Source organism: Elephas maximus, chromosome X, assembly GCF_024166365.1.
Source record: "Elephas maximus indicus isolate mEleMax1 chromosome X, mEleMax1 primary haplotype, whole genome shotgun sequence".
In the NCBI taxonomy this organism is placed as follows: domain Eukaryota; kingdom Metazoa; phylum Chordata; class Mammalia; order Proboscidea; family Elephantidae; genus Elephas; species Elephas maximus.
The window spans coordinates 165,671,361-165,698,641 of record NC_064846.1 but is presented as its reverse complement, the minus strand read 5'-3'; positions in this window follow the sequence as shown (position 1 = coordinate 165,698,641).

Sequence of the window (27,281 nt, the reverse complement as noted above, 5' to 3'; positions counted from 1 at the left end):
GATGTGATTAAGTTAGGTGTTTTGAGATGACGAGATTATTCTGGATTAGCTGGGTGGGCCCAACATAATCACAAGGGCCCTCATAAGAGGGACACAGGAAGATGAGAGTCAGAAAAAGGAGACTCAATGACAGAATCTGAGGTTGGAATGAAGTACTTTGAAAATGGAGGAAAGATTCTTCCCTGAAATCTCCAGAAGGAATGCAGCCCTGCCAATACCTTGATTTTAGACTTGTAACCTCAGAACTATAACAGAATACATTTGTGTTGCTGTAAGCCACTAAAAGTTGGTAATAATTTGTTACAGCAGCCATAGGAAACTCATACTCCCACCATCTAAATGGAGTGGTAATACCATGACAGCAGCATATGAAGACCACAAGCAATCTGAGGGATGCACGGCCGAAAACATTCTCCACTTGTTAGTTTAGTCGACAGACTGGAGTAGGGGTTCAGGTGAGTTTTTGCCCTTGGAAGAGATTGAGCAAGCATTGTACACTTCACAGCAAAGGTCTCTGGTTCTTGATAGCTTCATCCTGTGAAAGCCAACAGCTGAATGTCAGTTCATAAAAAGGAAAGGAACCATGAATTGGCTCCGGGATATCTGAACTCGAGTTACTTAATAGGAGCAAAAATATGTCTTCCCTTTTAAAAAACTTGGGGGGAAGTTTAGCTACCTGGCTTTTCACGATACCAATTTATAGGAACCTTTTCCTGCCTTTAGCAATCCTCAATGAGTGTTTCTTTTTAGACAATTTCTCTCAAGAAACTCAGACTTTTATTATGCTTGGTAAAGTAGAGGGTCAGCGAAAAAGAAGAAGACCGTCAAGGAGATGGATTGACACAGTGGCTGCAACAATGGGCTGAAGCATAGCAACAATTGTGAGGATGGCGCAGGACTGGGCAGTGTTTCGTTCTCTTGTACGTAACATCTCTATGAGTTGGAACTGATTCAACGGGACCTAATAACAACAAGTGGGGTCCATGGAGCCCTGGTGGCGTTAGAGCTCAGCTGCTAACCAAAAGAGCAGAAGTTTGAATTCACCAGCTGCTCCTTGGAAACCCTATGAGGCAGTTCTACTCTGTCTTATAGGGTTGCTGAGTGAGAATCGACTTGAAGGCAATGGTTAATCCTGCCTTTTCCCAGGATCCCCCCGTGTCTTGGTCATCTAGTGCTGCTATCACAGAAATACCACAAGTGGATGGCTTTAACAAAGAGAAATTTATTCTCTCACAGTCTAGGGGGCTAAAAGTCCGAATTCAGGGCGCCAGCTCCAGGGGAAAGCTTTTTCTTTCTGTCGGCTCTGGGGGAAGGTCCTTGTCATCAATCTTCCCCTGGTCTGGTTTGCTCCTCAGTGCAGGGACCCCAGGTCCAAGGGACAGGATCTGTTCCTGGCACTTCTTTCTTGGTGGTATGAAGTCCCCCTCCTCTCTGATCAATTCTCTTTTATATCTCAAAAGAGATTGACTCAAGATACAACCTAATCCTGTACATTGAGTCATGCCTCATTAACATGACTGCCTCTAATCCTGCCTCATTAACATCATAGAGGCTAGGATTTACAACACATGCGATAATCATATCAGATCACAAACTGGTGGACAATCGCACAATACTGGGAATCATGGCCTAGCCAAGTTGATACACATTTTGGGGGGACACAATTCAATCCATAAGACCATGTGATGTGTGTACACATTCAAGTTTGAGAAGCACTGTTCTGGACAGCCAAAATCCCAGGCAATAATTCATAAGTCATAATTATTTTCCATAAGAAAAAAAGCACTATTTTAATGATTTTAAAACAATTTTATTATTTTTTCCTAAAAGCAATAAAAGCATATTACAGAAAAATGGGGGAAAAAAGAAAAGAGAAATACCACCTGCCATCCCAACATCCTAATGTAACTTTTTTTTTTTTTTGGTATGTATAGAGTCCCTGAGTGGCACAAACGGTTAAGCACTGGCTACTAACTAGAAGGTTGGTGGTTGGAATCCACCCAGAGGTGCCTCAGAAGAAAGGCCTGGTGATCTGCTTCCAAAGAATCGGTGGTTGAAAACCTTATGGAGCACAGTTCTACTCTGACGCACATGGGGTCGCCAGGAGTCAGAGTCAACAGCAACTGTTTTGATTTTTTATGTTTCTACATAGATGTCATCACACTGTACCTTCCTTCAAAAGGCTTTTTCACTGAACATGTCTTATAACCATAGCTTTACTATCATTACTTCAACGGACTTTATGATAATGGAATGGTTTCCTTCACCATTCCCCAATTTTTTAGGCAATTTTTCACTAATGTAAGCAATATTGTGATAAACGTCGTTGCGCATATTGCTTTTCTTCGGAATTTAAGATTATTTCTTTAGGATAGATTCCCAAAAGTGGCATTACTGGGTCCTTGGCAATAAATGTTCAGAAAAGCACATTTTAAGAGATCAGTGATACATTGTTCGCAAATTGTGTGTGTGCGTGTATAAACCCAGAACTTCCTTTGCAAGCACAGAATCGAATCTTTTTCATCTCGATTCCACAGCAGAGATAATGCCTCGTGCCTGCCTGGTTTCAGCCTCTGAAAATGACACTCACCTTATGAGATGCCCTGTGGTGTTGCTGTGAGGGACTGCCAGCTCCCAAACTTGGACTCTTTTCTTCTAGGACAGTGTCCGGGTCATCAGCATTATTCTGTGACAATGTAGACTATGGGACATACTCTCCCCTTTGATCATCTATGCCAAAATGACTAGTTCAGGGAAACGGATGGCGCTGATTTTAGCTATTCTGATGGATTACGTTAGAAAATGGCAGGAGTTGAGTCATTGTCATTTGATTTCTGTCGCTTCATTTTTCACGTCCATCAGAAGGCAAAAGTGGGACAAATATTTGGGGTTTTTTCTGGGGCACCATTTTTTAGCGTGTACAATTCATTGGTTTTTTAGTATATTCGTAAAGTTGTGCGACCACCACTGACACCTAATCCCAGTACCTTTTTATCACCTCGAGAAGAAACCCCGTATCCATTAGCGGTCACTCCCCATTTCTTTCCAACCCCCCAGCTCTCGACAACCACTAATTCACTTTCTGTCTCTACAGGTTCGCTTATTCTGGACATTTCATATAAATGGAATCATACAAAATGTGGCCTTTTGTGACTGGCTTCTTTCATGCTTTTGAGGCTCATCCATGGTGTAGTGTATGTCAGTACTACATTCATTTTTATTGCTGAATAATATTCCACTGTGTGTACATATGACATTTTACTTATCCATTTATCAGTTGATGGACATTTGGGTTGTTTCCATTTTTTTGGCTACCGTGAATAGGAGTCCTGGTGGCACAGTAGTTAAGAGCTACAGCGAGCTATGACTGCAAACCAAAATGTCAGCAGTTGGAATCCAACAGCTGCTTCTTGGAAACCCTATGGGGCAGTTCTACTCTGTTCTATAGGGTCACTATAGGTCGGACAGCAGTGGGGTGGGTGGGTGTATGAATAAGGCAACTATGAGCATTCATGTACAAGTTTTTGTGTGGACTGATGTTTTCATTTTTCTTGGCATATACCTAGAAGTAGAATTGTGGGGTCATAGAGTAACTCCAGAGTCCTGGTGGCACAGTGGTTAAGAGCTTGTCTGCTAACCAAAAGGTCAGCAGTTTGAATCCACCAGCCACTTCTTGGAAACTTCTTGGAAACTACTCTCCTATAGGGTCACTATGAATCGGAATCGACTTGAGACGATAATGGGTTTGGTTTTTGGTTTTGATAGTAACTCAAGGTCTTAGTTATCTAAAAACTAGTGCTGCTATAATAGAAATAGCACAAGTAGATGGCTTTAACAAACAGAAATTTATTCTCTCACAGTCTTCTGTGAAGTCTGAATTCAGGGTGCCAGCTCCAGGGGAAGGCTTTCTCTGTCGGCTCTGGGAGAAGGTTCTTGTTATCAATCTTCCCCTGTTGAGCTTCTCAGCACAGGGACGCAGGTCCAAAGGGAGCACTATTCTCCTGGCTCTTGTTTCTTGGTGGTATGAGGTCCCCATGTCTCTCCGCTTGCTTCTCTCTTTTATATCTCAGAAGAGATTGGTTTAAGACACAATCAAATCTTATACATTGAGTTCTGCCTCATTAACATAACTGCCACTATCTCACCTCATTAACATCATAGAGATAGGATTTTCAACACATAGGAAAATCACATCAGATCACAAAATGGTGGACAATCACACAATACTGAAAATCATGGTCTAGCCAAATTGATACACTTATTTTTGGGGGACAAAATTAAACCCATGACACTCTAGCACAGTGGTTAAGCATTCATCTGCTAACCAGAAGGCTGGCAGTTTGAGTCCACCAGCCACTCCTCGGAAACCGTATGTGGCAGTTCTGCTCTGTCCTATAGGGTCACTATGAGTTCAAATCGACTTCATGGCAACAGGTCTGGTTTTGGTTTTTAGTAACTCTATGTTTAACTGTTTGAGGAACTGTCAGACTGTTTTCCAAAGTGACTGCACCATTTTACATTCCTACCAGCAGAATTTGAGGGTTCCAATTTCTCCACATCCTCACCAGCACTTGTCTTTTTGATTATAGCCATCCTAGTAGGTGTGAAGTGGTATCTCATTGTGGATTTGCATTTCCTTAATGATTAATGAGGAGCCCTGATGGTGCATTGGTTAAGAGCTACGGCAAGCTATGGCTGCTAACCAAAAGGTCAGCAGTTTGAACCCACCAGCTATTCCTTGGAAACCCTATAGGGTAGCTCTACTCTGTCCTATACGGTTGCTATGAGTCAGAATCAATTCAACGGCAATGGGTTTTTAATGACTAATGATGTTGAACTTGATAGCATGTGCTTATTGGCCATTTGTATGTCTTCTTTGGAGAAATGTCCATTCAAATCTTTTGCCCATTTTAAAATTGGGTTGTCTTTTTTATTTGTTAAATTGTAAGGTTCTTTATATTTCTGGATACAAGTCCCCTATTGCGTATATGATTTTCAAATGTTTTCTTCCATTCTGTGGGCTGTCTTTTCACTAGTGCACCATTTTTAATCTACATATAAGTGAAGCTAAAGCACTGAAAAATGTGCTTTGGGTCTTCTTCCAAACTGTAGTTTTCTGATGTGTATACATATATGTGTGTGTGCGTGAGAGAGAGAATGAGAGCACAAGAGAGCAAGAGTGAGAGAGAGTGAGTGAGTGAACTGGCCCCAGGGCAGATATCCAACCATTTATTTGCCTCTCTGATTCTGACGGTCTGATTCTTACAGTGAGTGAAACTGAACCAACCATAAAAAAAGAATTTATTTTCCCTCTTCTGTGCTTTCTACCTTCCTTACCTAAAAATAGATCTCCAGAGGTGGAGGAATGAAGAAAGAGGTCATAAATCATCCACATTTCAGTAGGATCATCTCAAGACGAACAATGTGAAGCCACTAATGAAAGGATGAGCTTGTCAGATGAACTTGGAGAAATCCACTGCAGAGTAAAAGGTCTCCATGGACAAAATTTAGCAAAGTCTGTCAGGAAATTAGCCCCACATTAACAGGACTTAGGAATGAATGTTCACTGGGCTGGATGGAGAGTCCTTTCTGAAGACAAAATGCTGATTCATTCACGATGACACATCCATGTGGGCCAATTTAAAATGATAGCTGAGCATCTGAGGAGTCCCTGGGTGGTACAACAGTTAAGTGCTTGGCTGTTAACCAAAAGGTCAGCAGTTCAAGTCCACCCACAGGTCCCTCACAAGAAAGGCCTGGCAATCTTTTTCAGAAAGGTCACAGCCTTAAAAACCCTATGAAGCACAGTTAACTCTGACACACATGGGGTCACTGTGAGTTGGCATCAACTCGATGGCAACTGGTACTGGCAGAAGAGGGAAACAGCAGGACTGGGGCAGCTGCTTCTGCCTCCACGCTCTCTGGCACCTCCTTTTCGCCTCTTCCCTTCCTACGCCTCTGCTTTCCATTTTTGTGCTTTTGCATTCCTTTTCTTTTTTTAAAATATCTTCTGTCCTTCTCACTAAATTAAGAGAAGAAAAATGGTATTCAGAACTAAAAGGCTAGCAAAACCAAAGAAGGCCTGAATTACTTATTTGGCTCTTTTTAATTTTTAAAACTTGACCACATGAGTTCTTGGGCATTTGTACCTATTTAGAATTGTAGATGTTGGAAGAGACGTGAGGTGGATTATGTGGTCCAACATATTGCTTTACAGTGAAGAAACAGAGGTTCAGAGAAGTTTAAAGAGGAAAGAGAAAAAGAAGTTCAAAAAGTCTCTGCCCATTATAGCATAGCCAGTGAGTGGCAGGGTCAAGATTAGAACTTGGGGCTCTTGACTCCCTGTTCAGTGCTCTTGCCCCTGGCCATGGGACAGGATTTTTATGCATATAAATGTCTGGTCACAAGGGAGGGATGGTTAATAAATGCCACTAATATGACCACCATTAGCAATGCCTGCAATCCTACATAGGTCTCTGTTTAATTTAGGCTGACTCAACAGTCTATAAATCCAGGAAGTAAAGTCAGCAACAGACAGAAAGAAAACAATTCATTGCTCTGTCTGACAGTTTTCCTAAAACTCTTCATGGCTAAAAGCCTCCTACCCTGTAAAAACACTTGCTTATTTCTGGCAGACGATTAAAACCCAAATCAGACACTCAAACAGGACTGGGGAGCTGAGAAGCTGGTGCAGTATCAAGTCCACACATGAGTGTGGATGGAAAGGGCCTGACTGGCATGCTCCCCTGCTCATGCTGCACACGTGGCTCTGAGTCAGGCTGTCCAGCGCAATTAGAAGTCCTGCTTTCTGTTGAGAGAATGGCATGTTCCTGAATTAGCAAGAAAGGAAGCTTAAGAAAAAGCCTCCGTGAAATGTATCTATTTCATGGCATTTCATGCAATATATCTGCATAGAAATCAATTGGTTTATGGAGGGCAAGATGGCAAACATCAATGGCTGCAGAAGATCTTCCTTAAGTTTCTTCGAGAACCTTCCAATGGAAATAGAAATAGGGCTTCCCTCCAGCAAAAGCCTTAGAACTAGGTCCCTCCGCTTTCATAGGCAGTGGAAATTGTACCCTCTTATAATCCTTTCTTTTAGCGTAAAAATCTTGTTTATACTGTTTTTATAAGCAGGACACAAAAAAAAAAAAAAAAAAAACAGAGGGAAAAAATGGAACTAAGACATCCAGATCAAACAGACATGGAACAATCTCGCTATTTATGTTTCTGAAAAGTAGCATGATCTGCCTGGATTTTTATTACTATCATTCTTGGGATGGTTGAGGCTTTCAAATTCAAGTGGCGTCCCAGAATTTTAAGATGAGTCCCAAGGCTCTGCATAACCCCAGAGCTGTGAGTATGATGGAGTTTCCTCCCACAATGAGGTGATATTATATGGCACAGCGGACCTTAAGATAAGGCCTAGTCTAATTACAAGAGCCCTTTAAAAGCAGAAAGTTCACCTCATGGGATTGGTTTACTGAGTTAAAAGGCTTAGGACCACAGTCTCATGGAACAACTCAGTCAATTGGCATAATATAGTTCATAAAGATAATGTTCTACATCCTAGTGAGTAGTGTCTGGGGTGTTAAAAGCTTGCAAGTGGCCTTTTAAGACACAACTATTGGTCTCTTCTCTTTTGGTGCAAAAGAGAATGAAGAAAACCAAAAACTCAAAGAAGAAGCTAGTCCACAGGAATAACAGCCCACATGAACCATGGCTTCTTCTAGCCTGAGACCAGAAGAATTAGATGGTGCCCAGCTACCACTACCGACTGTTCTGACCAGGGACACAATAGAAGGTCCTGGATAGAATGGGGAAAAATGTAGAACAAAATTCAAATTCCTATAAAAGGCCAGACTTACTGGACCAATAGAGACTAAAGGAACTCCCGAGACTATTGCCTTAAGACACCCTTTGAACTTGGAACTGAAGCTATTCCTAGAAGTCACCTTTTAGTCAAATAATAGATTGGCTTATAAAATAAACAATATCACTGTGAGTAATGTGCTCCCTTAAACTATCAACTATATGAGACCAAACAGTCAACATTAACCCAAAAGCAAAGACGAGAAGGCAAGGAGGGGCAGGGAAGCTAGAGCAATGAAAACAGAACAAACAGAATGGAAATAATGAGAATGCTGACACATTGTGAAAATTGTAACCAATGTCATGGAACAATTTGTTTAAAAATTGTTAACTGGGAACCTGATTTACTATGTAAACTTCACATAAAAGACAATAAAGTATTTATTTGAACAAAAAAATAAAAGCAGAGACTTTTCTCCAGTAGCAGAAGGGGAAGTCAGAGATTCAGAGCACCAGACAGGGGCAGACTATCCAACAGGCAAGGTAAGCATGGTGTTTATCTTGCTTACCAGATCATTTGTAGTGAACAATTTCACAATTTTTCACCACATCAAAGATGCTGCTTCTAAGTATGGTTGGCAACTGTCTCTCTCCCAATCCCATACCATGTTCCTACAGGATCAAAACCTCTTCAAATTTACAATCCCTGACAGGGGAAGATGACCCAGTAAGCACAAGAAAGCCCGTGCTCATCTTGCTTACTGGGTAATCTGACCCTGGACCAGAAGTATTCAGGATGCCATTGCTGGCCTGTAAATGGAGGGGCAACGTGGCAAGGAATGTTAGTGACCTCTAGTAACAGAGAGCAGCCCTCGGCTAGCAACCAGCATAGAAACTGCGTCCTCGGTCCTACAACCACAAGGAACTGAATTCTGCCAACAACTAATGAGCATGGAATTACATTCTTCCTCAGAGCTTCCAGAAAGGAATGCAGCCCTGCTAACACCTTGATTTCGGCCTGTGAGACCCTGAACAGAGAACCATGCCTGGACTCCTCACCCATGAAAACTATGAGATAAAATATTTGTGTTGTTTTGAACTAAGTTTATGGTAAGTTATTATGCCCACCCATTACTGTTGAGGTAATTTTGACTCATAGCAACCCTATAAGACAGGATATAACTGCCCCATAGGGTTTCCAAGGCTGTAATCTTTATGGAAGCAGACTGCCACACCTTTCTCCCTCAGAGTGGCTGGTGGGTTCAAGCTACCAACCTTTTGGTTAGCAGCTGAGTGCCTAACCACTACACCACTAGGGCTCTTTAAGTTACTATGCGGCAATAGAAAATTAACACAGAAGTTGCCTCAGAATTGTTTTATGCATCTGGGCATTCTCCCTGGTCAACAGTGAGGAAACAGTTAAGAGTTTTGGTCTCAGTGAGGACAGAGAAGAGTTGCTGGAGTGAAAATGTTAGAGCAGGTGAGTTGGAAGCTAGAAGTTGAAATGCCAGAGGTGGCACAGTTATTGATGAAGACAAGATCAAGGTTAGGACCCTGGGAGGCATGGTTGAGGGGAGATGGAGGAGTGGCTCATAGGAGGTGAAGAGGTAGAGGATCTTAAAGGCCAAAAGGTTTGATGGGTCATTCAAAAATGATGATAGAAGTAGGTACAGTACCTGTTGCTGTTGAGTAGGTTCTGACTCATAGCAATCTTATGAGACAGAGTAGAACTGCCCCATAGAGTTCCCAAGTAGTGCCTGGTGGATTTGAACTGTCGACCTTTTGGTTAGCAGCTGTAGCACTTAACCACTATGCCACCAGGGTTTCCATAGGAGTAGGGGTAAAGAGTAGTAGACTGAGCCATGTGGTAAACTCATCAGTGATTGATTAAGGAGAGACCAAGGGGATGTGGCTAGGTGACAGCTACAAACAGAAGTAGCAGAAGGTCCAGTCTGAAGCCATGAACTTCAAAGGAAGGGGGAGGAGAAACGATTTGCAAGGGGTGTAAGAAAGCAAAGACACCCACCCCTTCTCCCAGCCCCAAGGTAGGAGGTATGTGAGCAAAAATTCAGTCCCCACTCAGGAAAGGGAAAAAGAGAAGAGGTATTTCAGGGGCCAAGGAAGTGAGCCAAATGTTCACAGAGGAAGTTGAGGGAACAGTTGAGTTTATGATGGGTGCTGAGTTCCAGGGGCACAGTGGGAGGATTTGGAAAGGTGGAATGTTCAGGGACAAGGCTGATGGGTAATGGTGTCTGATTAGAGGATAGACTGCATAAACTAGGCATGAGGGTCCCAGTAAAGAAGGGAACCTGATGGCTTGGTGGTGAATGGAGGGGCCATGATACAATCAGTCCTCATGGTCCCTTGGGAGAGAGTTTTCACCCTCAGCAGTATTGACATTTGGGGCCAGATCATTCTGTGCTGTGTGGGCTGTTGTGTGTATTGCATGTAGGGGTGTTTAGCAGCATCCCTGGTTTCTACCCACGTAATGCCAGAAGCACCCTTCCCCAGTATGGACAACCAAAAAACTGTCTCCAGACATTACCAAATGTCCTCTGGGAGCAAAATCACTCCCTAGTTGAAAACTATTGCCTTAGAAGAAGGTGAGAAACCAGTTTGAGCTGGGTGGTATGGGTTATATAGTGGCTATTCCCCCTGGTGGTGAGGGGGCTAAGGGAAGTAAGGACTAAGAGACTGCACAAAGCCTCCTCTAGGGGTGCTCCCATCAGGCTGTTAGGAACCTGCTGAGCCAGATAGTGTCCTAGGATTTGGACTGTTACTCACATGGGTAAATAAGATACGATCCTTGCCCTCTAGGAAATTTCAGTCTCATCAGGGAGACATATAGCCAGGCTCAGAATTGTTGTCGTTAGGTGCCGTCAAGTCGGTTCCAACTCATAGTGACCCTATCTATGTATAATAGAACAAGACATTGCTCAGTCCTGCACCATACTCACAATTGTTGCTATGTTTGAGCCCATTGTGGCAGCCACTGTGACAAACCATCCCGTGGAGGGTCTTCCTCTTTTTCGCTGACCCTCTGCCTTACCAAGCATGATGTCCCTCTCTAGGAACTGGTCTCTCCTGATAATATATCCAAAGTACATGAGACAAAGTCTCACCATCCCAAGGAGCACCCTGGCTGTACGTCTTCCAAGACAGACTTGTTCACCCTTCTGGCAGTCCATGGTATATTCAATGTTCTTCGCTTAGAATTACAACCTGCATTACCATTGTTTCCTTTTTGAATGCATTTCCCCAGTGTGGATTGTTGCGTCTGCTACAATTGAATACAAGACACACCCAGGGAGAGGAATGAAAGAACTTCATTATATGTAAGTATCCAAAACAGTGGGGCTGAGACTTCAATATGGCTATAACACCCTATAGTTGTATATCACTTTGCCATTTATTTTTTTTGCCATTTATTAGCTTGTTTGATCTTCATAAAAGCTTTGTGAGGTAGATAAGACGAAAACAGGCAATATTATTCCCACTTTACTTGACTCAAAAGGATCAAGTGAGTGACCCAGAGTAAGGAAGTAATGAATTGTTCTAGAAACCACACCTTCCCACTCCTCATCTCATCTTCTTTCTGCACATTTCTTTCCTCTGGCCACATGCCAATTTGTCATAAATGTATCTGTGATTTACCATTGGAAAAAGAAGAGAAGGCGGAGCCAAGATGGCGGACTAGGCAGACGCTACCTCGGATCCCTCTTACAACAAAGACACGGAAAAACAAGTGAATCGATCACATACATAACAATCTACGAACCCTGAACAACAAACACAGATTTAGAGACGGAGAACGAACTAATACGGGGAAGCAGCGATTGTTTCCAGAGCCTGGAGCCAGCATACCAGTCAGGTACGGCACAAGCACAGAGACCTGCTCCACCCCCCTGAACTAACCCCGGGAGGGGGACTAGCCGGTTCCACGGGCGGCGTGGGACGCAGCCGTTAGGAGAAGTCCCCGGGAGGCAGTGACTGATCTTGGAGCAGAAAGAGCAGCACCCGAGCCGGGGAACCGTCCCACAGGGATTTGGACTGCACGCAGGTACGCCATAAACACGGAGAGTTGCTCCACCCCCTGAACTAACCCCGGGAAGGTGACCATCCGGGTCGCGCGGGCGGCGTGGGACGCAGCCGGTAGGAGAAGTCCCCGGGAGGCAGCGACTGGTATTGGAGCGGGGAGAACAGCGTTCCAGCCGGGACACTCGGTCGTGGCACAAGCACGGGGAGCTACTCCACCCATCTGAACTAACCCCGGGAGGGGGCCCACCTGGTTCACGGGGGCGGCACGGCCACGCGGCTGGAGGGACGAGAAGTCCCCGGGAGGCAGCGACTGATTTTGGAGTCGAGAGTGCACAGTCCCAGTAGGGGAGCCTTGACGCTGGGCGTGGGGCTGGAAGCGGAGGATCTGACCGTGACTCCAGCGGGCCAGACCCCCCGGGGGCAATCTCCACACAGACAGCACACATAGGCGACGCGCCCGCGGGAATCTCAGATATAATAGTCTTTCCAAGCAAGACAAGCAACTCTGGCTATATTCTGAGGTGCTACTCTCCTATCTCTCTGTTCCCTCCCCCACCCTCCCCAGGCGGCTTCATTAACATCTGAATAGCCTGAGCCAGAGGGAGAACTCTGATAGGGATCTGACTGCAGTTTTTTTTAGCAGATTTCCTGGAAAAACTAGTTTCCCAGTGATGGCTCGGAGACAACAATCCATATCAAACCACTTAAAGAAGCAGACCGTGACAGCTTCTCCAACTCCCCAAACAAAAGAATCAAAATCTTTCCCAAATGAAGATACAATTTTGGAATTATCAGATACAGAATATAAAAAACTAATTTACAGAATGCTTAATGATATCACAAATGAAATTAGGATAACTGCAGAAAAAGCCAAGGAACACACTGATAAAACTGTTGAAGAACTCAAAAAGATTATTCAAGAACATACTGGAAAAATTAATAAGTTGCAAGAATCCATAGAGAGACAACATGTAGAAATCCAAAAGATTAACAATAAAATAACAGAATTAGACAACACACTAGGAAGTCAGAGGAGCAGACTCGAGCAATTAGAATGCAGACTGGGACATCTGGAGGACCAGGGAATCAACACCAACATAGCTGAAAAAAAATCAGATAAAAGAATTTAAAAAAATGAAGAAACCCTAAGAATTATGTGGGACTCTATCAAGAAGGATAACCTGCGGGTGATTGGAGTCCCAGAACAGGGAGGGGGGACAGAAAACACAGAGAAAATAGTTGAAGAACTTCTGACAGAAAACTTCCCTGACATCATGAAAGACGAAAGGATATCTATCCAAGATGCTCATCGAACCCCATTTAAGATCGATCCAAAAAGAAAAACACCAAGACATATTATCATCAAACTCACCAAAACCAAAGATAAACAGAAAATTTTAAAAGCAGCCAGGGAGAAAAGAAAGGTTTCCTTCAAGGGAGAATCAATAAGAATATGTTCTGACTACTCAGCAGAAACCATGCAGGCAAGAAGGGAATGGGACGACATATACAGAACACTGAAGGAGAAGAACTGCCAACCAAGGATCATATATCCAGCAAAACTCTCTCTGAAATATGAAGGCGAAATTAAGATATTTACAGACAAACACAAGTTTAGAGAATTTGCAAAAACCAAACCAAAGCTACAAGAAATACTAAAGGATATTGTTTGGTCAGAGAACCAATAATATCAGATATCAGCACAACACAAGGTCACAAAACAGAACGTCCTGATATCAACTCAAATAGGGAAATCACAAAAACAAACAAATTAAGATTAATTAAAAAAAATACACATAACAGGGAATCATGGAAGTCAATAGGTAAAAGATCACAATAATCAAAAAGAGGGACTAAATACAGGAGGCATTGAACTGCCATATGGAGAGTGATACAAGGCGATATAGAACAATACAAGTTAGGTTTTTACTTAGAAAAATAGGGGTATATAATGAGGTAACCACAAAAAGGTATAACAACTCTATAACTCAAGACAAAAACCAAGAAAAACGTAACGACTCAACTAACATAAAGTCAAACACTATGAAAGTGAGGATCTCACAATTTACTAAGAAAAAAGCCTCAGCACAAAAAAGTATGTGGAAAAATGAAATTGTCAACAACACACATAAAAAGGCATCAAAATGACAGCACTAAAAACTTATTTATCTATAATTACCCTGAATGTAAATGGACTAAATGCACCAATAAAGAGACAGAGAGTCACAGACTGGATAAAGAAACACGATCCATCTATATGCTGCCTACAAGAGACACACCTTAGACTTAGAGACACAAACAAACTAAAACTCAAAGGATGGAAAAAAGTATATCAAGCAAACAATAAGCAAAAAAGAAGAGGAGTAGCAATATTAATTTCTGACAAAATAGACTTTAGACTTAAATCCACCACAAAGGATAAAGAAGGACACTATATAATGATAAAAGGGACAATTGACCAGGAAGACATAACCATATTAAATATTTACGCACCCAATGACAGGGCTGCAAGATATATAAATCAAATTTTAACAGAACTGAAAAGCGAGATAGATACCTCCACAATTATAGTAGGAGACTTCAACACACCCCTTTCGGAGAAGGACAGGACATCCAGTAAGAAGCTCAACAGAGACACGGAAGATCTAATTACAACAATCAACCAACTTGACCTCATTGACTTATACAGAACTCTCCACCCAACTGCTGCAAAATATACTTTTTTTTCTAGCGCACATGGAACATTCTCTAGAATAGACCACATATTAGGTCATAAAACAAACCTTTGCAGAGTCCAAAACATCGAAATATTACAAAGCATCTTCTCAGACCACAAGGCAATAAAACTAGAGATCAATAACAGAAGAACGAGGGAAAAGAAATCAAATACTTGGAAAATGAACAATACCCTCCTGAAAAAAGACTGGGTTATAGAAGACATCAAGGAGGGAATAAGGAAATTCATAGACAGCAACGAGAATGAAAATACTTCCTATCAAAACCTCTGGGACACAGCAAAAGCAGTGCTCAGAGGTCAATTTATATCAATAAATGCACACATACAAAAAGAAGAAAGAGCCAAAATCAGAGAACTGTCCCTACAACTTGAACAAATAGAAAGTGAGCAACAAAAGAATCCATCAGGCACCAGAAGAAAACAAATAATAAAAATTAGAGCTGAACTAAATGAATTAGAGAACAGAAAAACAATTGAAAGAATTAACAAAGCCAAAAGCTGGTTCTTTGAAAAAATTAACAAAATTGATAAACCATTGGCTAGACTGACTAAAGAAATACAGGAAAGGAAACAAATAACCCGAATAAGAAATGAGAAGGACCACATCACAACAGAACCAAATGAAATTAAAAGAATCATTTCAGATTATTATGAAAAATTGTACTCTAACAAATTTGAAAACCTAGAAGAAATGGATGAATTCCTTGAAAAACACTACCTACCTAAACTAACACATTCAGAAGCAGAACAACTAAATAGACCCATAACAAAAAAAGAGATTGAAACGGTAATCAAAAAACTCCCAACAAAAAAAAGTCCTGGCCCGGACGGCTTCACTGCAGAGTTCTACCAAATTTTCAGAGAAGAGTTAACACCACTACTACTAAAGGTATTCCAAAGCATAGAAAATGACGGAATACTACCCAACTCATTCTATGAAGCCACCATCTCCCTGATACCAAAACCAGGTAAAGACATTACAAAAAAAGAAAATTATAGACCTATATCCCTCATGAACATTGATGCAAAAATCCTCAACAAAATTCTAGCCAATAGAATCCAACAACACATCAAAAAAATAATTCACCCTGATCAAGTGGGATTTATACCAGGTATGCAAGGCTGGTTTAATATCAGAAAAACCATTAATGTAATCCATCACATAAATAAAACAAAAGACAAAAACCACATGATCTTATCAATTGATGCAGAAAAGGCATTTGACAAAGTCCAACACCCATTTATGATAAAAACTCTTACCAAAATAGGAATTGAAGGAAAATTCCTCAACATAATAAAGGGCATCTATGCAAAGCCAACAGCCAATATCACTCTAAATGGAGAGAACCTGAAAGCATTTCCCTTGAGAACGGGAACCAGACAAGGATGCCCTTTATCACCGCTCTTATTCAACATCGTGTTGGAAGTCTTAGCCAGGGCAATCAGGCTAGACAAAGAAATAAAAGGTATCCGGATTGGCAAGGAAGAAGTAAAGTTATCACTATTTGCAGATGACATGATTATATACACAGAAAACCCTAAGGAATCCTCCAGAAAACTACTGAAACTAATAGAAGAGTTTGGCAGAGTCTCAGGTTATAAAATAAACATACAAAAATCACTTGGATTCCTCTACATCAACAAAAAGAACACCGAAGAGGAAATAACCAAATCAATACCATTCACGGTAGCCCCCAAGAAGATAAGATACTTAGGAATAAATCTTACCAAGGATGTAAAAGACCTATACAAAGAAAACTACAAAGCTCTACTACAAGAAATTCAAAAGGACATACTTAAGTGGAAAAACATACCTTGCTCATGGATAGGAAGACTTAACATAGTAAAAATGTCTATTCTACCAAAAGCCATCTATACATTTAACGCACTTCCGATCCAAATTCCAATGTCATATTTTAAGGGGATAGAGAAACAAATCACCAATTTCATATGGAAGGGAAAAAAGCCCCGGATAAGCAAAGCACTACTGAAAAAGAAGAAGAAAGTGGGAGGCCTCACCTTACCTGACTTCAGAACCTATTATACAGCCACAGTAGTCAAAACAGCCTGGTATTGGTACAACAACAGACACATAGACCAATGGAACAGAATTGAGAACCCAGACATAGATCCATCCACGTATGAGCAGCTGATATTTGACAAAGGACCAGTGTCAATTAACTGGGGAAAAGACAGCCTCTTTAACAAATGGTGCTGGCATAACTGGATATCCATTTGCAAAAAAATGAAACAGGACCCATACCTCACACCATGCACAAAAACTAACTCCAAGTGGATCAAAGACCTAAACATAAAGACTAAAACGATAAAGATCATGGAAGAAAAAATTGGGACAACCCTAGGAGCCCTAATACAAGGTATAAACAGAATACAAAACATTACCAAAAATGATGAAGAGAAACCCGATAACTGGGAGCTCCTAAAAATCAAACACCTATGCTCATCTAAAGACTTCACCAAAAGAGTAAAAAGACCACCTACAGATTGGGAAAGAATTTTCAGCTATGACATCTCCGACCAGCGCCTGATCTCTAAAATCTACATGATTCTGTCAAAACTCAACCACAAAAAGACAAACAACCCAATCAAGAAGTGGGCAAAGGATATGAACACACATTTCTCTAAAGAAGATATTCAGGCAGCCAACAGATACATGAGAAAATGCTCTCCATCATTAGCCATTAGAGAAATGCAAATTAAAACTACGATGAGATTCCATCTCACACCAGCAAGGCTGGCATTAATCCAAAAAACACAAAATAATAAATGTTGGAGAGGCTGCGGAGAGATTGGAACTCTCATACACTGCTGGTGGGAATGTAAAATGGTACAACCACTTTGGAAATCTATCTGGCGTTATCTTAAACAGTTAGAAATAGAACTACCATACAACCCAGAAATCCCACTCCTCGGAATATACCCTAGAGATACAAGAGCCTTCATACAAACAGATATATGCACACCCATGTTTATTGCAGCTCTGTTTACAATAGCAAAAAGTTGGAAGCAACCAAGGTGTCCATCAACGGATGAATGGGTAAATAAATTGTGGTATATTCACACAATGGAATACTACGCATCGATAAAGAACAGTGACGAATCTCTGAAACATTTCATAACATGGAGGAACCTGGAAGGCATTATGCTGAGCGAAATGAGTCAGAGGCAAAAGGACAAATACTGTATAAGACCACTATTATAAGATCTTGAGAAATAGTAAACCTGAGAAGAACACATACTTTTGTGGTTACGAGGGGGGGAGGGAGGGAGGGTGGGAGAGGGTTTTTTTATTGATTAATCAGTAGATAAGAACTGCTTTAGGTGAAGGGAAAGACAACACTCAATACATGGAAGGTCAGCTCAATTGGACTGGACCAAAAGCAAAGAAGTTTCCGGGATAAAATGAATGCTTCAAAGCTCAGCGGAGCAAGCGCGGGGGTCTGGGGAACATGGTTTGCGGGGACTTCTAAGTCAATTGGCAAAATAATTCTATTATGAAATCATTCTGCATCCCACTTTGAAATGTGGCGTCTGGGGTCTTAAATGCTAACAAGCAGCCATCTAAGATGCAGCAATTGGTCTCAACCCACCTGGAGCAAAGGAAAATGAAGAACACCAAGCCCACATGACAACTAAGAGCCCAAGAGACAGAAAGGGCCACATGAACCAGAGACCTACATCATCCTGAGACCAGAAGAACTAGTTGGTGCCCGGCCACAATCGATGACTGCCCTGACAGGGAGCTCAGCAGAGGACCCCTGAGGGAGCAGGAGAGCAGTGGGATGCAGACCCCAAATTCTCATAAGAAGACCAAACTTAATGGTCTGACTGAGACTGGAGGAATCCCGGCGGTCATGCTCTCCAGACCTTCTGTTGACACAGGACAGGAACCATCCCTGAAGACAACTCATCAGACATGAAAGGGACTGGTCAGCGGGTGGGAGAGAGACGCTGATGAAGAGTGAGCTAATTATATCAGGTGTACACTTGAGATTGTGTTGGCAACTCTTGTCTGGAGGGGGGATGGGAGGATAGAGAGAGAGGGAAGCCGGCAAAATTGTCAAGAAAGGAGAGACTGAAAGGGCTGACTCAAGACGGGGAGAGTAAGTGGGAGTAGGGAGTGAGATGTATGTAAACTTATATGTGACAGACTGATTGGATTTGTAAACGTTCACTTGAAGCTTAATAAAAGTTATTATAAAAAAAAAAAAAAAAAAAAAGAAGAGAAAGCCAGTCCTGGAATAACTCAATTCAAGGGGAATGTGTTAAATTTAATTCTTGGTCCCTAGTTGAGTATCTTAGCAACCACATTTATTTAGTGACGACTACTTCTATGTCTATAAAGCATATCCAACATGCACTGGGTTTCATATGTACTCCTTGAGCTGGATCATAAATTAACTGCCGCTTTGATCTAAACCCTCTAACGGCTGTTTCAGACTCAGTCTTATTTTTCACCTTCTATGCTATGCATATGATGTGTGAAATTCAGGCACTTTCTCATTTTAAAGGAAATCTTTTGAAGAGGATGATGGTAAGGAAGGATTTTTCCCCCCCTAAAAGGCTGTTTATGACTTTAGTAAACTTATGGGAATTTAAACCTAGGCACCGCCTCTTTGGAGAGCAATTTGACAGTGAGTATCAAAAACCTAAAATATGTTCTCTGTTTGACTTACTAATTCTACTTCTGGAATCTGTCCTAAGAAAAACAAATCTAAAATGCAGACCGAAGTTCACGAATCAAAGTCTTCATTGCCACATTATTTATAATAATGAAAACCAGGAAATAACCCACCAAACTAAGAATTTAGCAGACTGGTTGAGTTGCATTTTAGTATAATCATAAAACGGAATATTATGCTCCCATTAGAATAAATAATTCTTTTAGATTTAAAATGCTTATTATTGTAGGTTTCAAGATCAAGTAGAATACCAGACTATGTATGTATTATAAACCTAGCTATGTAAAACAACATGGACGAGTGAAAAACACCCCAAAATCTCAACAGTAGTTGTATCTGAGAGCTAATTATGTTGGTACATTTTCCCTCTCTTCCATATTTTTTTTTCCTCAAATTTCTTATGGCAAGTATGCATTATTTTTGTAATTTTAAAAAGATCGCTTTTAAAGACTTTGCCTGTGTACTGAATGTCAGGTCTTCCCATGCGTCTACTTTGAATAGCTCTAAGAATATGCTTCAGGGAGTGATGAAGTGAGGAGTGACTTCGAATCTTTTTGGCACTGACCTCCCTGCTTCTACCTTTGTTCCCTTACAGCCCGTTCTCAACACAGCAGCCAGAGGGCTGTTCTTAAAACATAAGTGAGATCACTTCACTCCTCTCCTCAATATTCTCCAGCGGTTCCCCATGTCATTAAGCCAGGGTCTTCAGGAGAGCTATCAAGGTCTTGTAGGGTCTGGTCCTCAATCTGCTCCAGCCACACTGGCCTCCTTGCTGTTCTTTGAATAGGCCAGGGTCTTTGCATTGGCTGTTCCCTCTGCCTGGAATGCTCTTCTTTCAAATACCTGCCTGGCTACTCCCTTACCATCTTGATGTCTTTCTCCAAATGGCACCTTCTCAATGAGCCTTCCCTAACCATCCACTCTCAACCCAGATATCCACTCCACACTCCCTACTCCTTTGACCTGATTCATTTTTTTTTAATAGGACGCGACAACTTTTAATTCACTACATGGCCCACTTATTTATCATGGACCTTAATCTGTAATTGGCGGATTAGAAAAAATTGAGCATTCCTGGCTCACTTACTGGGAGAAATTGTGCAAATTGCCTTTCTTACCTTTTTCTCTGTCCTATAGGATCGCTATGAGTTGGAAGTGACTTGACGGCACACAACAGTCACCACCACTTTTGGGGGGGGCAGGGAAATGAACACATTTGTGTGTTTATTTTCATATTCATGTATTTATTTATATATTTACCGTGCATTTATTAAAACTGGACATGCCCTTTGCTATGTAATTTAGGTCTCTACTAATTCTGTTTGAGCCACTGTAGAATATTTTCTCAAAGTGGCCTTAATATAAAGCTTATTTTACATCATTAAAATGTATACCTATTTGTTTTTTTGAATAGGTAATATATTCACATGATTCAACATCCCAAAGATATAAAAGGGTCTCCAGTGAAAGGTTTTGTTTGCATGCCTGGCTTCCAGCTACTCAGGTCCTCTCCCTAGTGAGAAGGGCAGTTAGCAGTTTCTTCTCTATTCTTATGGAGATACTTCTATGCATATAAAAGCAAATGTCTACATACATATCTATTTTCCCTTTCTTACCCAAATGGTAGTGTCCTTTACATACCACACTGTACCTTGCATTTATTCTTAGTATATATAGGAGATCATTTCATATGAGTACATAAAAATTCTCCTTATTCTCTTTTTCAGTGGCAGGGTCTTGCAGTGGGTGCATACATCAACATTTAATTAACCAGTGCCGTATTGGTGGATATCTGCATGTCTTGTTTCCCATCTTTGGCCATCACAATGCTAAAATGAATACCCTTGTATAGAAGTCATTTTGTACCCATGCCAGAGCATCTATAGAATACGTGCCAAGAAGTGGATTAATTTGTTATTTTATGTATTTGCAACATTGCCACATACCTTATTTTTGGAGAGAAGGTCAGAGGATTAGAAAGATGCCAATTCTCCATAAATTAATCTAAAAATTGAGTGTGATCCTAACCAAAATACGTATAGAATCACCTGGAATTTAAGTCAGCTCATGACATGTCTCTGCTCAACACATTCCAATGGCTTCCCACCTTGCTCAGAGAAACAGCCCATCTTCCCATTGGTCCACCAGGCCCTCGCTGATTTCACACTCTGTTATTTCTCTGACTTCATTTCCTTCTCTCTTTCTCTTTGCTTTAGGCCTCCCACCTCAGGGCCTTTGCTGGTGCTGCTCCATTGATCATACTCCATAGCAGTATGGCTCCATTCCTCACCTTAACTAACTGCCATGTTCTCATTGAGGCCTGCCCTGGCCCCGTGATTTTGCATACCCTCCCCATTTCCTATCTTCCTTCCCTACTCTGTCTTTCTCCATCTCACTAACCAGCCTCTGACACTGCATATATTTGACTAATTTATTTTTCTTATGTCTTTCTCTCACAACTAGAATGTAAGTACCATGCGGGCAGAGATTTTTCCTGTTTTGTTTACTGCTATATCCCCAGTGCTTAGAACACTAGCACTGAGTAGGTGCTCAATCAACCTTTATTGATTTAGATAAACATGTGAGAATGGCTAGGAGAACTCTGGACAAAAATGATTAATGGGTGAGAGGTGGTTATTAGCTTCACCAGACAGTAAAAGATATTACAAGGCAGAAATAATTAAAGCAGTTTAATTTCTGGACCAAAAGTAGATTGAGCAGAAGAATAGAGCAGAGAGTTCAGAAATAGACTCAAATACATATGAGAATTTAAAATATGATAAAAGTCACTTATCAAATCAAAATGAGAAAAGATGATGTCTTCGGCTGGGTTCTCTAGAGAAGCAAAACCAGTGAAGCACGTGTGTGTGTGTGTGTGTGTGTGGAGAGAGAGAGAGATTTATATCAAGGAAATGGCTCACACAGCTGTAGAGGCTGGAAAGTACCAAGTCCGTGGGTAAGGCTGGAGGCTTCTTCCAACTCACGTAGCTGTAGGGGTTGGTGAACCCAAGATCAGCAGATCAGATGGTAGGCCTCTGGCTCACAGGCTGCGGAGGCCAACGAATCCCAAGATTGGCAGGTAAAATGGCAGGCAAGCTGCTAGCTCAAGTCTCAAGAACCAGAGGTCAGATGAACAGGAGCCAGTTGCAGGATCGAGCAAAAGCCCACGAGCTCTGCCAGAAGGTCCACCTATATTGGATGCAGGTCACACCCACAAGGAAACTCCCTTTCAACTGATTGGCTACTCATAACAGATCTCATCATGGGTATGATTGCATTATATCAGATCTCATTATAGAGATGAGTACATCATTATATAGCTGCCAGACTACATCATAACTGCCAAACCACTGAGAATCATGGTCCAGCCAAGTTGACACACAACCTTAACCATCACAATGGATTATTCACCAAATGAGTTTGGAACATCTTTGAGAAAAACAAGAGGGAATCTCTATGGCTTCCCTTATATCAAATGGACAAAAGATATAAATGTAAAATATAAGGCAAAAATATGCAAGATGAAAAGTTGGGGGAGTTAATTTCTAATCATGGGGATAGCCTTTCAATGCAGAACACAGAACTAAGAAGATATCTAGAAAAAGATGATATAAATCTCACTAAAAATTAAAAAGCCCTTGCAAGGCTAGACTTACTGGTCTGACAGAGATTGAAGAAACCCCGAGGGTACGGCCCCTGGACTCCCTTTTAACTCAGTACTGACATCATCCTGAGGTTCACCCTTTAGCCAAAGATTAGACAGGCCCATAAAACAAATAATAACACATGTAGTTCAACCATGTATATGAGACTAAATGGGCATACCAGCCTAGGGGCGAGGACAAGAAGGCAGGAGGGGACAGGAAAGCTGGACAAATGGAAATGGGGAACCCAAGGTCAAGAAGGGGAGAGTGTTGACACATCGAGGGGTTGGCAACCAATGTCACAAAATGATATGTGTATTAATTATTTAATGAGAAACTAATTTGCTCTGTAAACCTTCATCTAAAGCACAATTAAAAAAAAAAAGCCTTTGCAAAGAAAATGACCTTAAACAGAAAGAGTTAAAAGGCAAACGTGCACTAGTGAAAACTTTGCAACATATATGACACAGGGCTAATTTCCTTCAATTACGGAAAGCTCTTCTAAATCAATAAGAAATACATAAAGAACCCAGCAGAAAAATAGGACAGGAAATGAATAAGCAGTTCTCAGAAAAAGAAATCCCAATGGCCAATAAATATCGGGAAAAAGCTTATTCTCATTTATAATTTTAAAAATGCAAATTAAAATAGGACGCAAATACATTTTTTTCAATATCAGATTGGCAAAGATCCCAAGATCTGAAAATAGCTAATACTGGCAAGCAGAGAAATAGGCCCTCTCAGCCACTGCTAGGGCGAGTGCAGTTGTGAACACTTTTCTTTGTAGAGCACTTTAGCAATGCCTGTGAAAATTAAAACTGGACATGGTCTTTGCTCCAGCAATTTCACTTCTAGGAATTTATCCTACAGAGACAAACAAGTGAAAAAAGATGTTTGTTCAAAAATGGACATTGTAGCATTGTTTTCATAAGAAAATAAAAGCCAAATTGTCTAATAGTAAGGAAATACTGGTTAAGCAAAACATACTGCCTCCATACAATGTAATACTCTATAGCCATTTAATAAATGATCTGGGGATTTATATGTGACTCTATGAAAGGAGGAAACCCTGGTGGCGTAGTGGTTAAGCGCTACGGCTGCTAACCAAAGGGTCGGCAGTTCAAATCTGCCAGGCGCTCCTTGGAAACTATGGGGCAGTTCTACTCTGTCCTATAGGGTCGCTATGAGTCGGAATCGACTCGATGGCACTGGCTTTAGTTTTTGTTTTTTTGTTCTATGAAAAGACCTACAAAAAAAAAAAAAAGGAGAATGCAAACACCGTGTGTAGTGCACTTCCATTTGTGAAAGAGTAGGTAGTTACACAGGAGTCCCTGGGTGGTGCATACAGGGCCTGCCACAGGACAGAAAAGTATGTATGGACAAGTCCAGCTTCCTTCCACACCTTAGTAATCCCTCTCCGTGGGAGAAGGAGTGACACACACAATTAGTGATTTTGGTAAGAGATAAGCATGCTTGGCTCAGGGTTTCTTGGGCTATTTCTGTTCCACATTTGCCTGACCACATACAGGGTCCATTCTAGTTTGCTCAGTGGTTAAGAGCTATAGCTGCTAACCAAAAGGTCGGCAGTTCAAATCTGCCAGCCGCTCCTTGGAAACCATATGGGGGCAGCTCTGCTCTGTCCTATAGGGTCGCTATGAGTCAGAACTGACTCGATGGCACCTAACAACAACAATATGAGCGGAGCTTAAGGGTGGGTTCTGCCCCCAGAAACAGGGAAGCCCACAGTTAAGTTCAGGTTAGTGGAAAGGTATTGAGAAGTCCATTTGGCCCTGGACTTAAAGCCACATTCTTCAATCAGCTTATCGGTAACAAAGGTGACAATTTCATCTCCATTGGTTGAACTCCTGAACGTATTTCTCTATTGGTCTTGAACTAGGGTGGAAAAGAAGGTTGCAATTTATTGGGCCCTTAAGCCCTACTCATCCCATTGCCGTCAAGTTGATTCCGTCTCACAGCGACCCTATAGGACAGAGTAGACCTGCCCCATAGGGTTTCCAAGGCTGTAATCTTTATAGAAGCAGACTGCCGCATCTTTCTCCTGCAGAGTGGTTGGTGGTTTTGAACTGCTGACCTCTTGGTCAGCAGCTGAGCGCTTAACCTCTGCGCCACCAGGGCTCCTTAATCCATTGCCATCAAGTCGATTCTGACTCATTTTTTTTTTTTCTATAGTGACCTTATTATTTCTATGGACTGACATATTTCCTTCGGTCCTTAACATAACCTAACGAATTATCATGAAAGGCTGGAGCAATGGCTAATTTGTGGAATGGGTGCCTTGTGGTTATATTTGCTCAGTAAATTTATTTCCTTATATGAAACAAGATTAAGTACAGAGGATAGCATGTTGTATCAGAGATCTGCTTTTCCAACTAGTACACACAAGTGTTCTTCTGGAAAGAAGACAGAAAAGTGCTATGGACAGGAAAGTGCTCATGATGGATTAATATTCTTCATAACTTGGGCAACAACAACAGCCTTTTGTGACCGCAAGAGACATGCTAAATTCTAAAACAGAAATAACAGATGTGCGTGTCCTCCCCAAAACGAGACTTGCACAGGGAGTGGCATTTACCCTGGGGAAAGTAGAAAGGGGCCATAGAAGAGAGAACAGTAACGCCTTTTACACCTTCATTTTAGACATTTGATCCTTGTACTCGTTTGCTTTTCACTTCATGCATGATTGTAATGAGCTTCTCTGCTACTTGTGTTGTTTCTATTTGGTAGCTTCTTCTGTTTCTACTATACTTAAAAGAAAGCTTGACACATCCCATGAAATGGCCTTAGCAGAAAATAGAAAGAGGACTGATTACATATAGAGAAATAGAAAAGCCAAGCTTTCTAAGTGGGATTAAAATGGGCAAAGGTAGGGAGGCGGGAATCAAGATGCTCAAGATGGCTGGTCTCCATCTTGAACAGTCCAGATACTGACTGTCCTGACGGGGGCCTTTCTCACAGAATGGCTGGAGGTCACATGTTTCAGATAGCAATAGGTCCAGCTGATTTTGACCCCAAATCGTAGTGGCTCAAGAAGACAGACATTTATTTCTCTCTTGTGTCAAAGTCTGGAGGGGAGAATCCAGAGCTGGAGTGGTGTTCTGCTTCACAAAGTCCTCAAGGAACCAGACTTCTTTCATCTCACTGCTCCTCCATGCCCAGGATGTGGCCTTCCATCTATGGTCTAAGATGGAAGTTAGGCCCCCAGGTGCCATATCGGAATTCCAGGCAGCAGGAAGAGGAAGGGATGGAGAAGAAAACTGCACAATGGGCATGTGCCAGGTCTTTCAAGGGAGGTGCCTGGCTGCAGCCATGGGACTCTTTGCTTACACCCTATTGGCCAGGATGTAGTCACATGGCCACATCCAGCTGCAAGGGAGTATGAGAAATGTAATCTTTTCACATGCCCAGCTAAAAATCAGAGCATCTACTACTATGGAAGGGGGGACATTGGATCTCAGGGGTTCAACTAGCAGTCTCTGCCACAATGAGCCAGAAAGTAATCACTGAAATGTGCCCTCCTCCATTTGTTATTCCCAAATGCTGGTCCTCAAGACCAGTGCCATCCCACACCAAAATATTCACTGGGCTCTGTGGAAATGTAAACAAACTGGGACACCGTGCTGAGTTTTTCATAGTTTTCATTCTGCCTTTATCCTGCCATTACAGCCTATGGACCTTTTAGTGTTAAAATGTTATCTCTTTTTTGAAATTATGATAGGAATACGTAGTAGTTGTTGGCTACCCTGTGTCCCTATTCCTAATTTATTTCCATTCCAGGAAATGCAGTGCACCTATTCCAGGGAGCCCTACCCCCAGTCTGAGAGAAGAACCCCATTCCAGTGTTCTCAAGTCCCTTTTCTCATGTTGTTGTAATTGCCAGTTTACATGTGTCACGGGTACAAATGTGGTCTTAGTGCTCAGATGTGCAGAAATGAACCCTTATGTTATGAACTGAATTGTGTCCACTCAAAACATGTGTTGGAATCCTAATCCCTGTATCTGTGGATATAATCCCATTTGGGAATAGGGTTTCCTTTGTTATGTTAACAAGGCCATATCAGTGTAGGGGGTGTCTTAAACCTAATGACTTTTGAGATATAAAAAAAACAGATTAGACACAGAGGCAAGCAAGCACAAAATAGGGGAAAGATAGATGCCATGTGGAGGTTGCCAAGGAGCCAAGGAATGCCAGGGATACAGAAGCTGAGACAAAGATGTTCCCCCAGAGAGACAGAGAGCCTTCCCCTAGAGCCTGTGCCCTGAATTCAGACTTCTAGCCTCCTAAACTGTGAGAAAATAAATTTCTGTTTGTTAAAGCCTCTCACTTGT